The 13,669-nt window shown below is 39.2% G+C and overlaps 1 non-coding gene across 1 annotated transcript; it reads left to right on the top strand.

The window, feature by feature from the left end:
* Positions 1-1,213: 1,213 nt before the first annotated feature.
* On the top strand, positions 1,214-1,294 carry LOC116636520. Its single transcript, XR_004300362.1, has one exon. It is a non-coding gene; the product is annotated as a small nucleolar RNA SNORD22 (small nucleolar RNA).
* The last annotated feature ends 12,375 nt before the right edge of the window (positions 1,295-13,669 follow it).

Raw genomic sequence — 13,669 nt, 5'->3', positions numbered from 1 at the left:
ATTGATTAATGATCTGTTATGACCCATTACAGAAACCCTTAGGGGGACCAGTTTACCTGTGCATCTCAGTGGTCCCAGGAAGTTATAGCGAGGAGCAGTGGTAATGACCAGGGGAGCTGCTGATCTCTCTTAGTTGGACAATCTTGGCTGAACAAACATTTGCTTATTAAGCCCAGTTGTTAAAGAGAAAATAAACAATGGGGTGGTGGTGGTGGGGGGGGGTGTTCAGCTTTTCTGCCAGAGCTCACAAAGGAGGAAACTTCCACTCCAACCTTTGCCTCTGTTTACCCTCTTGTTAGAGCCTCCCCACATGGAAGAAGTGACTTGTCTGGTCAGAGACTCTGGGGACACTAGAGGGAAGGATCATGACATTGAAAGACACTTTCCTTTCTTATGAGCCCTAGTGCTGCTTTTTTATTTCCTACCCGGAGGAGTAGTAGGCTGCTTTGCACCTATTGTCTCCAGGGGAGTGAGGGTAGGGAGGTAGGGATGGGCTATCTCTGGTAAGGAGGCCTCATTGTCCCCCTCTCCCCTTCCTGTTCTCAACTCCATGGGTCTGGCAGGCCAACGTCATCCTAGCACCTGATCAGGTAGGTGGACTTGTGCTCAGCTATTCACACCTCTCTCTCAAAGTCTTGTTCTTATCCTCACTCCTACTCCTTTCTTCTGGCATTCTTGAGGGGGTCACAGGATTTAGATTTGGGGTTGGAAAAGCAAGAGGCCTCACTTAGACCTCCTGGCCTGTGCCAGCCTTGATCCAAGCTTTAAGTTTGGGCATTTGCCTGCTGACCCAGAAAATGACCCTGGGGTTCTCATTGGGGCATGGACACAGGTGTGCATGTTCCCTCAAGTAAGTTGATCAGTAGAAGAGGTGGGGCTGCTAGCATTTGAATTTGGAATTCTACCCCCAATTTTTAACACTGTTTTGGGGGACAGATGGTTATTTTCTACATCTTAAAGCCATGAAATGTATCTTGCAAGATGTTGCCTAGTTCAGAAATTCCCAAAAGAAAAATGAAAAGAACAAGAACTTCAGAAAAGTTAGAACTGTTTTTGTGACACAGAAACTGGAAAAAAACACAAGACCGTGTAAATATATTTTGAGCAAGATTTTGTAGTTATAATTTACCTCTATGCTTGGTGAGTAACTATTGCTGTTCAAGTTATAAATGAAAAATGTGAAATGAAAGACAATTCCGAATAAGTGGAAATATGCCAGTGAGGAAAGCAAGCATCCTGTCTTACCCCTGTTCCAGCCCCAGAGCCAGTAATGGTGAACCCGAATAAGTGGAAATATTGTTATATTCAATGCATGTAATAAATTCTTTACTTTAACCATAAAGAGCTATACATTTTATATTAATAGACAATGAATTTCTCTCTGCCCTCAGCTATTGAAACAGTATTGGTTTGAAAGGGTGCCAGATGACTCCTTTCCCCAGGGCCCCCTATGACTCTCTGAGCCTTTCGGATCTAAGCCTTTCACTCTATCATTTATCTAATGTTGCTTTGTTTGTGCCACCTACTACACAGCCCTCAGATTCCATGGGTCCTTTAGAAAAGACGTGCTATTGCAAGGAGAGGTGGGGGTGGAGAGGACTAGGGTAAAAATTGAAAAGATAAGGAGACTCACTCCACACCTATTAGAACAGCCAAAATCCCGGAAGCTGACCACACCAAATGCTGGTGAGGTGAGGAACAACAGGAACTCTTATATTATTGCTGGTGGGAGTGCAAAATGGTGCAGTAACTTCAGAAAACAGTTTGGTGGTTTCTTTTCTTTTTCTTTTTTTAAGATTTTATTTATTTGAGAGAAGGAGAGAGAGAGAGCATGAGAGGGGGGAGGGTCAGAGGGAGAAGCAGGCCCCCCACAGTTTGGTGGTTTTTTTACAAAATGAAACATACTCTTGGGACCCCTGGGTGGCTCAGTCGGTTAAGCGTCTGCCTTTGGCTCAGGTCATGATCCCAGGGTTCTGGGATCTAGTCCTGCGTCGGGCTCCTTGCTCGGCAAGGAGCCTGCTTCTCCCTCTGCCTGCCCCTCCCCCTGCTTGTGCTCTCTCTTTCTGACAAATAAATAAATAAAATCTTTAAAAAACAAACAAAACGTACTCTTACCATAAGATGCAGTAATCACACTTGTTGATATTTACCCAAAGGAGTTGAAAACTTATGTCTACAGAAAAACCTGCACACAGATGTTTATAATAGCTTTATTCATAATGGCCAAAACTTGGAAGCAACCAAATGTCTTTCAGTAGGTGAATGGATAAATGAACTGTGGTACATCAAGACAATGGAATATTATTCAGCACTAAAGAGAAATGAGCTATCAAGCCATGAAAAGACATAAAGGAACCAGAAATGCATATTACTAAGTGAAAGAAGCCAATCTGGAAAGGCTACATATTATATGAGTCCAACTATATGGCATTCAGGAAATGGCAAAACTATGGAGACCGTGCTGATCAATGGTTGCCAGGGGTTAGGGAGGAGGGCGGGTGTGACAGGCAGAGTACAGAGGATTTTTTGGACAATAAAACTCTGGGTGATACTATAATGGTGGATTCATGTCATTATCAATTTGTCTAAACCTGTAGAATGTACACCAAGAGTGAACCCTAATGTAAACTATGGACTTTGGGTGATTATAACATGTCATTCATTATAGGTTCATCAATTTTAACAAATGCACCACCACGCTGGGGGTGGTACACTTCAGCTCAAAAACTTGGGGGAGGTTATGCATGTGTATGGCAGGGGGTATATGGGAAATACCCTACTTTCTGCTCAATTTTCCTGTGAACCTAAAACTGCTCTAAAGAAATAAAGTCTATTAAAATCACACACAAACTTTTTTTTTTAAAATCAGTTTTCTGTTTTACTTTCCAAAACACTGTATTGCCAAACAGACTGCCCACACATATGATGGACGTTCACTCCCTAAACGCTACTTTAGAGGGAGAAGGGTAATAAGCCTCAGTCACGAGTCAACCATGTCAAATGACCTTGGCTTTATGAAGCTCCTGCCCTTGTCATATTTCTGTTCAGTATGCAGTGAATCATTGAGGTCGGCACTTAAATTTATATATAAAATAATTGTTGAGAAAATGTTAGTATTTTTGTTCACTACGCAACTGGAGAAGGGGCCTTGGTGTGGAGGTCCAGGTTTTGGGGTGTGAAACAGTGGGGAGTCTTACCCAATCCATTCTCATAACTTCCCCTCCCCCACTTCAAGAGAGCCTCTGACACTGCAAAAATTTACACTTACGGAAATTGAAAATTAAGGAACTGATCTTTTTGTATAAGTAAAACCCTCCAAGCTACTACTTACCTAAGATCACAAATGAAAGGAATCAGACTTTTGAAAACAAACAGATCAACAGATTAAACACCCTTGAGTTCTAATGACCCTAGTTAAAAAGTAAACAATTAAGAGATACTCATCAAAGGTGGATAGCTTTTAGCATAGAAGCTTGTAATTTTTTTTTTTTTTTTTAAGGAAACACTACTTGGAATCCATCTTATCCTAACAAGAAGGTAATGGAGCTCTCCAGTCATTATAGACCTCATTTAAAGGACCAGGCCCCACGACAGGATGTGTCTCCCTTTTGATATAGATCAACTTTATTATGTGACTTAGTTTAATGAATGCTTAACATAGAATTGAGGGTATTTTTTGTTTTAGGATATAGTTTGTTATTAGTCTTCAGGTCAAAATCCTTTGGGAAATAAGTGGGCAGGGCAAGATTTTTTCGCCTACAAACTAGGGTTGGGTGAGCAAATACAATCAGATATTCTTAAAGTGTCCACTGATGAGACCCCTTTCAATCTTACTTCTTAAACCTAAACGCTTTTCCCTGTTCCCTTGATTTCCACCTCTAGTGTCCAGCCTTTGATGATTTGGATTCTGATCACCTCACTGTGTATCCTGTTTGTTGGATCTGCACCTCCCAAGATCCTAATCTGGACCTGGGCTGATAATTTGACCAAGACTTCCTGTTTCCTTGCTTGATAATTTAATCTGGCACTATAATGAAGTAGAAAAAACCTAGGCTTTGCAGTCACACAGCCTTGGGTTTACATCCTGACTATACCACTAACTGTGGTCGGATTTGGGTAATGCACCTCTCTGAGGATCAATTTCCTTTTTGGTATAATGAGGATATTAATACCCACCTCAAAATATTATTATGATTGAAAGTAGAGAGTGGTAATGGTTACACATTGTGTCACTGAATTCTACACTTAAAAAAGTTTAAAATGGGAAATTTTATGTTATGTGTACTTTACCACAATTGTTAAAAAAAAGAAGAAGAGGGGCGCCTGGGTGGCTCAGTTGGTTAGGTGACTGCCTTCGGCTCAGGTCATGATCCTGGAGTCCCTGGATCGAGTCCCGCATCGGGCTCCCTGCTCAGCAAGGAGCCTGCTTCTCCCTCTGACCCTCCCCCCTCTCATGTGCTCTCTCTCTCTCATTCTCTCTGTCTCAAATAAATAAATAAAATCTTTAAAAAAAAAAAAAGAAATATGGTTGTAAAAATTAGCCTATAGCACACACATTGCAATGCCCAGCACATAGTAGGCTCTCAACAAATAGTAACTATATGGCATAGAATATTTTATGTTGCAAGTACCAAAAAGGCACAACTCAAACTGGTTTAAACACGGGAATGTTCGTGAAACCGAAAAGTCCAGAGGTAGGGTAGGCTTTTGTCGATTAGTTTATTTCACTAAGGATTGTTTAAGTCTTTAGTCACTAAGGGTTCAGTTTCTTTCCATCTTTCCACTCTGCCTTTTGCATTGCCAACTTTATCCTAAAACCAGCAACTCGTGATCACAAGGTGGCCTACCTACGGCTCCAAAAAAATACAGGTTCCCTCATCCACATCTAGGGAGAATGACTTGGTCCCAGCAGCCTAGCAAGTATCCTGATATTCACTTGCTCAAATCACATGCCTGCCCTGGGAACCAAAAGTTGTGCATGGGATGATGGAATGTGATGGTTGGTTTAAACCAACCAGGCAGCAGGTCAGCTTCCCCGAAAGCACATGGGCTGCATAGGGAGAGGTGGATTCCTCAAATGACAATCAAGAGACTGTGGGGAAGAGAAGGCAGAGCTGAGACACTAAGGAGCCAACCAACAAAAGTCCATTTTTGTAGCTATTATCATTATTATTGGCTTTCTTGGCCCTTAGCCCTTGGCTCTTGGCTATTTCTTTGAAAATCATTAAAAAAAAAAAAAACTAAGATCTTATTTTGAGTAAGTGTATTCTTTCTAGCGAAGAAAGATCAATAAGTATAAAGGTAAGTTTAATGTAACTGGCTATTAGGCATCTGGAACACCAGCCAAACAAGCAGCAAAATGCATTGAATAAAGAGGTTTATCGGGAATGAATGTCAGAGATGGAGAGCAAGGAGGAAGCTAGAAAGATGGTAACTTGCCGAAGTGCCAACCCCAAAGGGTGAGATTAGTTACTGGCCTATTCTTTACTGGTGCCAGGTTAGAAGCCATGACCTGGGTCAGGACAAAAGGGGTGTTCCCCAAAGCAGAGTTGACAGAAGAAAAATCTAATTAAAACCCGATTTTTACCATTCTGCCTGTGCTTTTGCAGCCACCACCTGCCCGTCTCTGAGATTCCTCTCTTTTTGAACCAGCCCCCATCTAATGACTCACTGATCTCTGCCAATTTTATTTCTGTCCCTTCTGCCAAGAAGGCTTTTCAGCATCCTTTTGCTGCATTTCATCTGGCTAATTTCTACTCATTGGTTAAGACTTTAAACTGTGTCTTTTCTTCCCAGTCAGGTCTTCCAGTGCACCACCGCTGCCCCACTCCCACCCCCAAGACACACTCCACAGGCTGATGCAGGTAATCCTGGTTGGTACTCCCCACCTGTCATCAATAGCCAGTGGCTTAATGATTTGTTTACTTGTCTGGTCCCAACCCCTGACGATTCTGCCCAGCCCACGTTAAGGCTTCTGAAGAGTAGGGACTTTATCTTAGTCATCTTGGGTTCCATGATGTCCCGCACAATGGCTGGCACATAGTAGGAGTTTAATGAATGAAAGAGGCAATACCTTCAGTTGCCATCTGATATCTTCTTACCCAGGACTTAAAAAATAGGACACATAAAAACCAAAGTGTTCTCTCTACCTAGATAGAAGTTGGGAATGAGGAATATGGAGCCACAGAGATTTTTCGCAGGAGTTTGTACCCACTTAGGCTTTGAAAGTGGTGAAGGCAGAATCAAAATTTTCAAGAAAATCCAGAATACCTCTTTTCCTTTTCTGTTCTCTATCTTCAAACACTGTTCCCATTCCCAAACTGTTAAAAGATATTTATTTTTCCTATTTAGTCACATAGTGTTCACAATTTTTTTTTAAAGATTTTATTTATTTATTCATAAGAGACAGAGAGAGAGAGAGGCAGAGGGAGAAGCAGGCTCCCCGCTGAGCAGGGAGCCCGATGCGGGACTCAATCCCAGGACTCGGATCATAACCTGAGCCGAAGGCAGACGCTTAACCATCTGAGCCACCCAGGCACCCAGTGTTCACAATTTTTATGTTGTTTTTTTTTCCCCCAGAGAATAAGGATGTGATTATTACATGAAAGTGACCATTATAATAGTTCAGACTTCTAAACACTGGTTATTGGCATTTACAGAGTGAAGCAAGCCACCTGAACAAAATACCAGGTACTCAGTAAACTTACTGAAATACCTCATTCTGGTTACAGAGAGCTCATATGACCTTTATGTAAGGAATTTGTTTACTGTTTAATTTATTTTTCCATTTTGAAACAGAGATTCATCCATTATAGGAAAGGAGCCAATTATTGGGTAAACGCAGTAACACCTAATGACTATACCCTCTGGTATTTAGTCTCAAAACATTTTGCATTTCTTAGCATACAGAATTAAAAGTATTTTAGCATTACACTAAAATGAGATTAAATATAATTTTTAATGTTCCGGGAGGTAGAACACTCAGCCCTGTTTCTCAAGCAGGCTAGCCGATAGGTCTCGTGCTTTGCCTGGTGGTTAGGTTTTGACAAGAACCTAAGGGAAGAAGTTCTAGAACTGAGGGCTCACCTTGACAACTTCTTGTTGGTTTCTGGTTATTTAGGATTATTTGGAGGCACAGCCAGCCACAGGCACGTTTCCTAATGTAATGTAATGTGTCTTTAGGCAGCATTCCTGCATGACCCATGACTGCTTTCAAGCCCCCTTCTCCCTACTCTTGGTGTCCTTCCTGCCAGGTCCTCATGCTCTCATGCCTTTCTGACCAGAGCAGAGGGCCACCATGCTGTTCCTACATAATGACCCACATGTATTTTTTATTTTTTTAATTATTTTTTTTAAAGATTTTTATTTATTTATTTGACAGAGAGAGACACAGCGAGAGAGGGAACACAAGCAGGGGGAGTGGGAGAGGGAGAAGCAGGCTTCCTGGCCAAGCAGGGAGCCCGATGCGGGGCTCGATCCCAGGACCCTGGGATCATGACCTGAGCTGAAGGCAGATGCTTAACGACTGAGCCACCCAGGCGCCCTAGTGACCCACATGTATACCTTTCTCTGACTCCCGTCACTCTCCAAGGCGTCCCATAAGAGTTATAATAACTTTCTTATTTTAAAGTACACTTCAAAAAATCACATTTTAGTGTTTTCTCAATTCTAAGACATACTCCCCCCCCCCAACACACACATTTTGGTGTTTATAAGATTAGAATTAATTTCACATTCTTTTTCTTTTATCTCCTAAAAAAGTGGTTACTACATTTTTGGTCACTTCTACAATCAAAAGTGTCTTCGAATTGGAGAGCTGTAGTATGAACATACTTCACAGGAGGTAAGTTTTTTTTGAGCCCGGTATTGTGGTATGTGGAGACTGGTACTATCACACATCTAATTCAAGCAGGAAAAGGACTTTAGAGCAGGAATATATGAATAGTTTAGACAAAACAAACTAGTTAGTTGGTCACCTGGACTAATTGTTGTCCAGATAATTATCTTAACCCTCCTCACCCCTTTACATTGCCTCATTTGGGAATTGGAAGCTAAGAAAATGTGAAGCTAAATGTCTCTATCATATAAAAGATAGGGATCATAAACTTTCCTTCTGTACAAATCATCCTAAAGCCATTAGTATCGAATAAGAGGCTAGGGTTATGAACAGAACTCTCCAGAACTTTTCCATATGGATGACCAGTTATCTCAAACTACCCCTAAGGTCTTTCCTGAAATGACTGTAACTTGATCTCATCTATCCTTGCTAAGGAGGCAATGACTGTTTGGTCACTGGTCTGTGGAGGGGGCAGACTGTCAACATAACCATGAACACACACGGCTCCTGCCTTGGGTGGAATATTCAGAGATATCTGAGCCCCAAATTTATGATACCGAGCAAAAATACACAATATTTTCCTAAAATATATAGAGGAAGAGAATTATAAGTTAAAAAAAATTTTTTTCTAGGTATTCCCTGCCAAACCATCTTAGTTGTTAAAATAAAGAATAAAATGGAAATTCTGAGAGCATGCTTGTCCCTAACATTTGCAGTACAAGAGTGCAAGGAGAGGGCTATATACGATAGGTCCAACTCATTAAGTTGTAAATTAAGGTAAAAAAAACCATTAAATAAAGGTGTTCTATCCACCTTCCCTGACAAATATACCTTTATTATGACAAAAAAGTTTTAATGTATAAAGCAATGGTTTTTATGACTGAAAGTCAGCTAAACAGCAAAAAAGACTGGACTTAATTATTATTATACATTTGGGTGTTGATGGGCTTGTGATGTTTGGATGAGTAATGAGATAAAGATGTACATAAGTCATAAATTACCACATATTTATTTTGTGTTTTTTTCCAAGAAAACCCTAATTATAATGTTATAATCCACATAGTTTGAGTTCTGTTGACACCAATAACAAAACTTTTCCTAAATCAATGTACTTTTTAGTTTTTTGTTTAACTTTTTATTATGGAAATTTAAAAACATTTACAAATGTAGATACAGAGTATAAAGAACTCCACTGTACCTGTCATCCAGCCTCAATAATGATTCACTCTTAGTCAGTCTTGCCTCATCCATACTCCCCAACTCTCTATATCCAATTATTTTGAAGCAAATCCTAGATATCCTATCATTTTATACATAATATATCAATATGCATCTCTAGAAGAAAGGACCTCTTAAAAAATTAACCTTAATACTATTTTCATATGAAGAAAGTAATTCCTTAATATTAGATGTTTTAAAAATTTGTTTTGAGGGGCGCCTCGGTGGCTCAGTCAGTTAAGCATCTGCCTTCGGCTCGGGTCATGATCCCAGAGTCCTGGGATCGAGCCCCACATCGGGCTCCCTGCTCAGTAGGGAGTCTGCTTCTTCCTCTCCCTCTGTCTGCCGCTTCCCCTGCTTGTGCTCTTTCTCTCTGTCAAATAAATAAATAAAATCTTTTAAAAAATTTTGCTTTGATAGAATTGGAGAAATTTAGTTCTGCTGAGGCAGTAGCAACTAAAATTGTCAATAAAATTTCTAAATCAATACTTATATTTGGAAGCGAAACACAAATTTTACATATCATGTTCAAACATTTTAATGGGGTTGCTCTAATGACTATTATCATAGAAAACACCACAAAATTTTAATTTTATCATAAAAATTCTATCATCTATACTTTTTCCTACCAGTCTATAAGCAATATCTATATCCATACAGTGTTATATCTTCTTTCAACTTCTTCCATGCTGAGATATAAAGCAAAGCAAAAAGAAAAATATGTGGTTCAATTTGTTCAAATCTCTCTTCATAGGGGACCATACCTCTACCTATAATAGAATATACATATGACATATAAATATTACATATACCTATAATAGAAAATAACATGTATCTCTCTAGATATAGATATATAATATATAGTTATGTAGTTGTATACAAATAACTTAATAATTATACAAACATTTTTATTTCCTCTTCCAATTTTCTGTCATTTTATTGGAATATCATTTTTGTTGTACTAGTCACATTTAGCATACTTCTACTTAGAAAAATCATTTTCTCTAAAAATTTAAAAAGTATTTTAAATTATTTAAAAAGTGAAATGGGGGGCGCCTGGGTGGCTCAGGCATTAAGCGTCTGCCTTCGGCTCAGGTCATGATCCCAGGGTCCTGGGATGAGCCCCGCATCGGGCTCCCTGCTCCGCGGGAAGCCTGCTTCTCCCTCTCCCACTCCCCCTGCTTGTGTTCCCTCTCTCGCTGTGTCTCTCTGTCAAATAAATAAATAAAATCTTAAAAGAAAAAAAGTGAAATAGGGGCACCTGGGTGGCTCATTCGTTAAGTGTCTACCTTGGGCTCAGGTCATGAGCCCAGGGTCCTGGGATCGAGCCCCGCATTGGGCTCCCTGCTTGGTGGGAAGCCTGCTTCTCCCTCTCCCACTCCCCCTGCTTCTGTTCCCTCTCTCACTGTCTCTCTCTCTGTCAAATAAATAAATAAAATCTTTAAAAAAATAAATAAATAAAAAATAAAAGAAAAGAAAAATAAAAAGCGAAATAGGCAAGCTTAGATCTATATCTTATATAAGTTTCTGCTAATATTACTGGCAAGCAATCGTCCATACCAAATAACTTTCATTAGCACAAAATAAAAAATATTTTCCACCATAGACCACAATTCCTTATTTATTTGAGGATCTTCTGTCGTTTTACTTAACTATCCTAGTGCAGCTCACCATCTTGTCTAAATTAAATCTTACTTCTCTAAGAGCATTTAAATGGCGTCTCCATTGTTAACCAGAATGTCTGGGAGGTCAAATTTGATATGTGTTTGATCAAGATGATCCCATTTGGGTCAGATCCAGAGCGTACTGTATATAATCTTTAAATCACTCCAAAAAATATTGTTGCTATTGTCAGAGTTGAGGCCATACTAGGAACACGCTGAGAGATATTTAATAGAGTTGAATGTGTTTGTGTTTGTGAAGTACAGGGCTCAGGGCAGGGCTCCTCTTGCCTGAGTCTCAGAGTGGTATTGCAGACCAATGATAAATGTATGTATTAATGATACCTTATAATATGCATGCATTACATTATTTGAAGTGCTTCCACATTTATGATTTCTTTTGATCATCACAATAACCTATGAACTAGATAGAGCAATTAGAGATGAGAAACAGAGGTCTAGAGAGGTTAAGTCATTTATCTAAAATTACACATCTAATTAGTGATAGAGCTAAGAGTAGAACCTAGGTCTCATACACAAGTTTTCTTCTTATGCTATGTTACATCATGCCGTCTCCTTAATGTTTCTAAAACAAAGAGACCTGACAGTTGGACAGGTTGCATCTCCACATTTTTCATTCCCTAACACCCTTTGGATTTTAGAAAAGAAAATAAATATGGGACAAGGCATGAAAAAAAAAAATCACATGCTCTTTCATATCCGTCCATGTGGGACCAATATATACTTATTGACCAATGTTTCAGAAGCTGGAGATTTATCTCCTTCCAGGCAAAAGTTCACTTGAGTAATACAGAATAAATCTTCTGAACGGTGATGATCATATTCCTTAACCTATTCATAAGGTCCCAAGTACAACTCTGGAAACATAAACTTTAGCAGCATCTTCTAAGAGCCAGGGATTTGGGGAATGCAATATACATTTTTAGAGTAATATATAGCACCTGAAAGTATAAAACATTAGTATGTAAATGAATAGAATCCTCTTTTAATCACGCAAGCCCCATTCCTTGCGAATTCTCCTGTACAGTTTGCCCGGGATTGCCTTGGTGCCTCTGCCTTCTGCTTATAGAGACCCAAGACTTCAAGTACTTACTAAAATCCTTTTGTTCTTGCCACTTTTTAGCACTTTTGAATTTAGGATGCTATTTTAGATGAACTAGAACATAGTGAACTGCTAACGATGGTTAACTCTGGTGAGTTTTGTATTGCTTGCACTCTATAAGAAAAAGGCATTATTTTGATGAAGAAAACAAATTTAAAAATTTTTTAGACACAAAATGCTCTGTGGTTTCTACACCCTACTTATTAGTACTAAAAGAATACCAAGAATGTAATAGCAGTAATTAACATTTCATAAGGTTTTATATTCGTAATGGATTTCATAAGCCCCTATGTGTTAGCAATAGACTTGATACTCCTGAGATGTTCCACACAGAAGTCAGCTGTGAATTATCCACAATGGAAACACTCCTCAGAGCCCTCCAGTACTTATCATATTGGATTGTAATGACCTGTTTACTTGGTCATTCCCCTCCCCAGCCCACCCCCACCCACAGTGAGAGCTCCTTGAAGGCAGGAACTGTGTCCGTTCATTTCTGTTCCCCAATGCCTAACACAGAGCCAAATATCAAGTTCATAAAATAAACGATTGAATGAAAGACCGGCAGGTACTCAGTTTTTTTTCTTTTTTTTTTTTTGAATGTTACTTCCACCTAAGCAATTTAACAGTTTGCCTGTGAAGAGGGTGATTATTCTCTGCTAGGATATGGCTTGTTCGTTTTTCCTTTGTGGATGGTGAATGACAAGGCACAAACAGGAAATGTTATTTTTTAAAGTGTCTCTATTTTCTCCTCTCAGGCATATATAACTTTAGCTTTTCGTTGTCAAATCTGTTAATGTACCTAATTATTGTATAAGCAGGTAAAGAAAATCACTTTCCAACTTGCTACCACATTAAATATCTTACTGAGATAGGTTGTGAGTAGGGGAAGTTTGACGTCTTCTTTCTTACTACTTAAATCAGAAGAAAAAACTTTGCCAATGAAAATTTCTTTCTTTCTTTCTTTTTTTTAAGATTTCTATTTAGTTAGAGAGAGAAAGAGAGAGAGGGTGAGCACAGTGGGAGAAGCAGACTCCCACCGAGCAGAGAGCCTGATGCGGAACTTGATTGCTGGACCCTGAGATCATGACCTGAGCTGAAGGCAGATGTCCTACCTACTGAGCCACCCAGGTGCCCCCCAATGAAAATTTCTCATCTGGTTTTTAAACTATGGTATCAGGTCTACATCAAGAAACTCTGTTTGGGAGAGTGTTCCTAAAGTTCCATGGTGAAGGACTGAGCATATTTTTTATAGGATCTGGTAGGTAAATGAGAGTAAAAATATTTGGCAATTCATGAAATGGGAGAAAATATTTGCAAACCATATATCTGGCAAGGGGTTAACATCCAGAATATATAAAGAACACTTAGAACTCTACAACAACAAAACCAAACAACCCAATTAAAAAATGGGCAAAGGACTTGAATAGATTATTTCTCCAAAGAAGATAAACAAATGGCCAATAGCTCATGAAAAGATGCTCAACATCATGAATTATTAGGGAAATGGAAATCAAAACCATAGTGAGATACTACTTCATAACCATTATGATGGCATATATATATAATATAATATATATAATATGTATAATTATACATATAACAAGTGTTGGTGAGGATGTGGGAGAAAGTGGAACCCTTGTGTACTATGGGCAGAAATGTAAAATGGTGCAGCCTTTGTAGAAAACAGTAGGGCAGTTCCTCAAAAAATTAAACAAGGAATTACCATATGATCCAGGAATTCTACTATGTGGTGTGTCACCAAAAGAATTGAAAGTGGGGACTCAAACAGATACTTGTACACTAATGTTCATAGCAGCATTATTCACAATA

The sequence above is a fragment of the Phoca vitulina genome, unplaced genomic scaffold (genome assembly GCF_004348235.1).
Source record: "Phoca vitulina isolate PV1807 unplaced genomic scaffold, GSC_HSeal_1.0 scaffold12, whole genome shotgun sequence".
NCBI lineage: Eukaryota > Metazoa > Chordata > Mammalia > Carnivora > Phocidae > Phoca > Phoca vitulina.
This window is presented reverse-complemented; position numbering and strand designations above follow the sequence as displayed.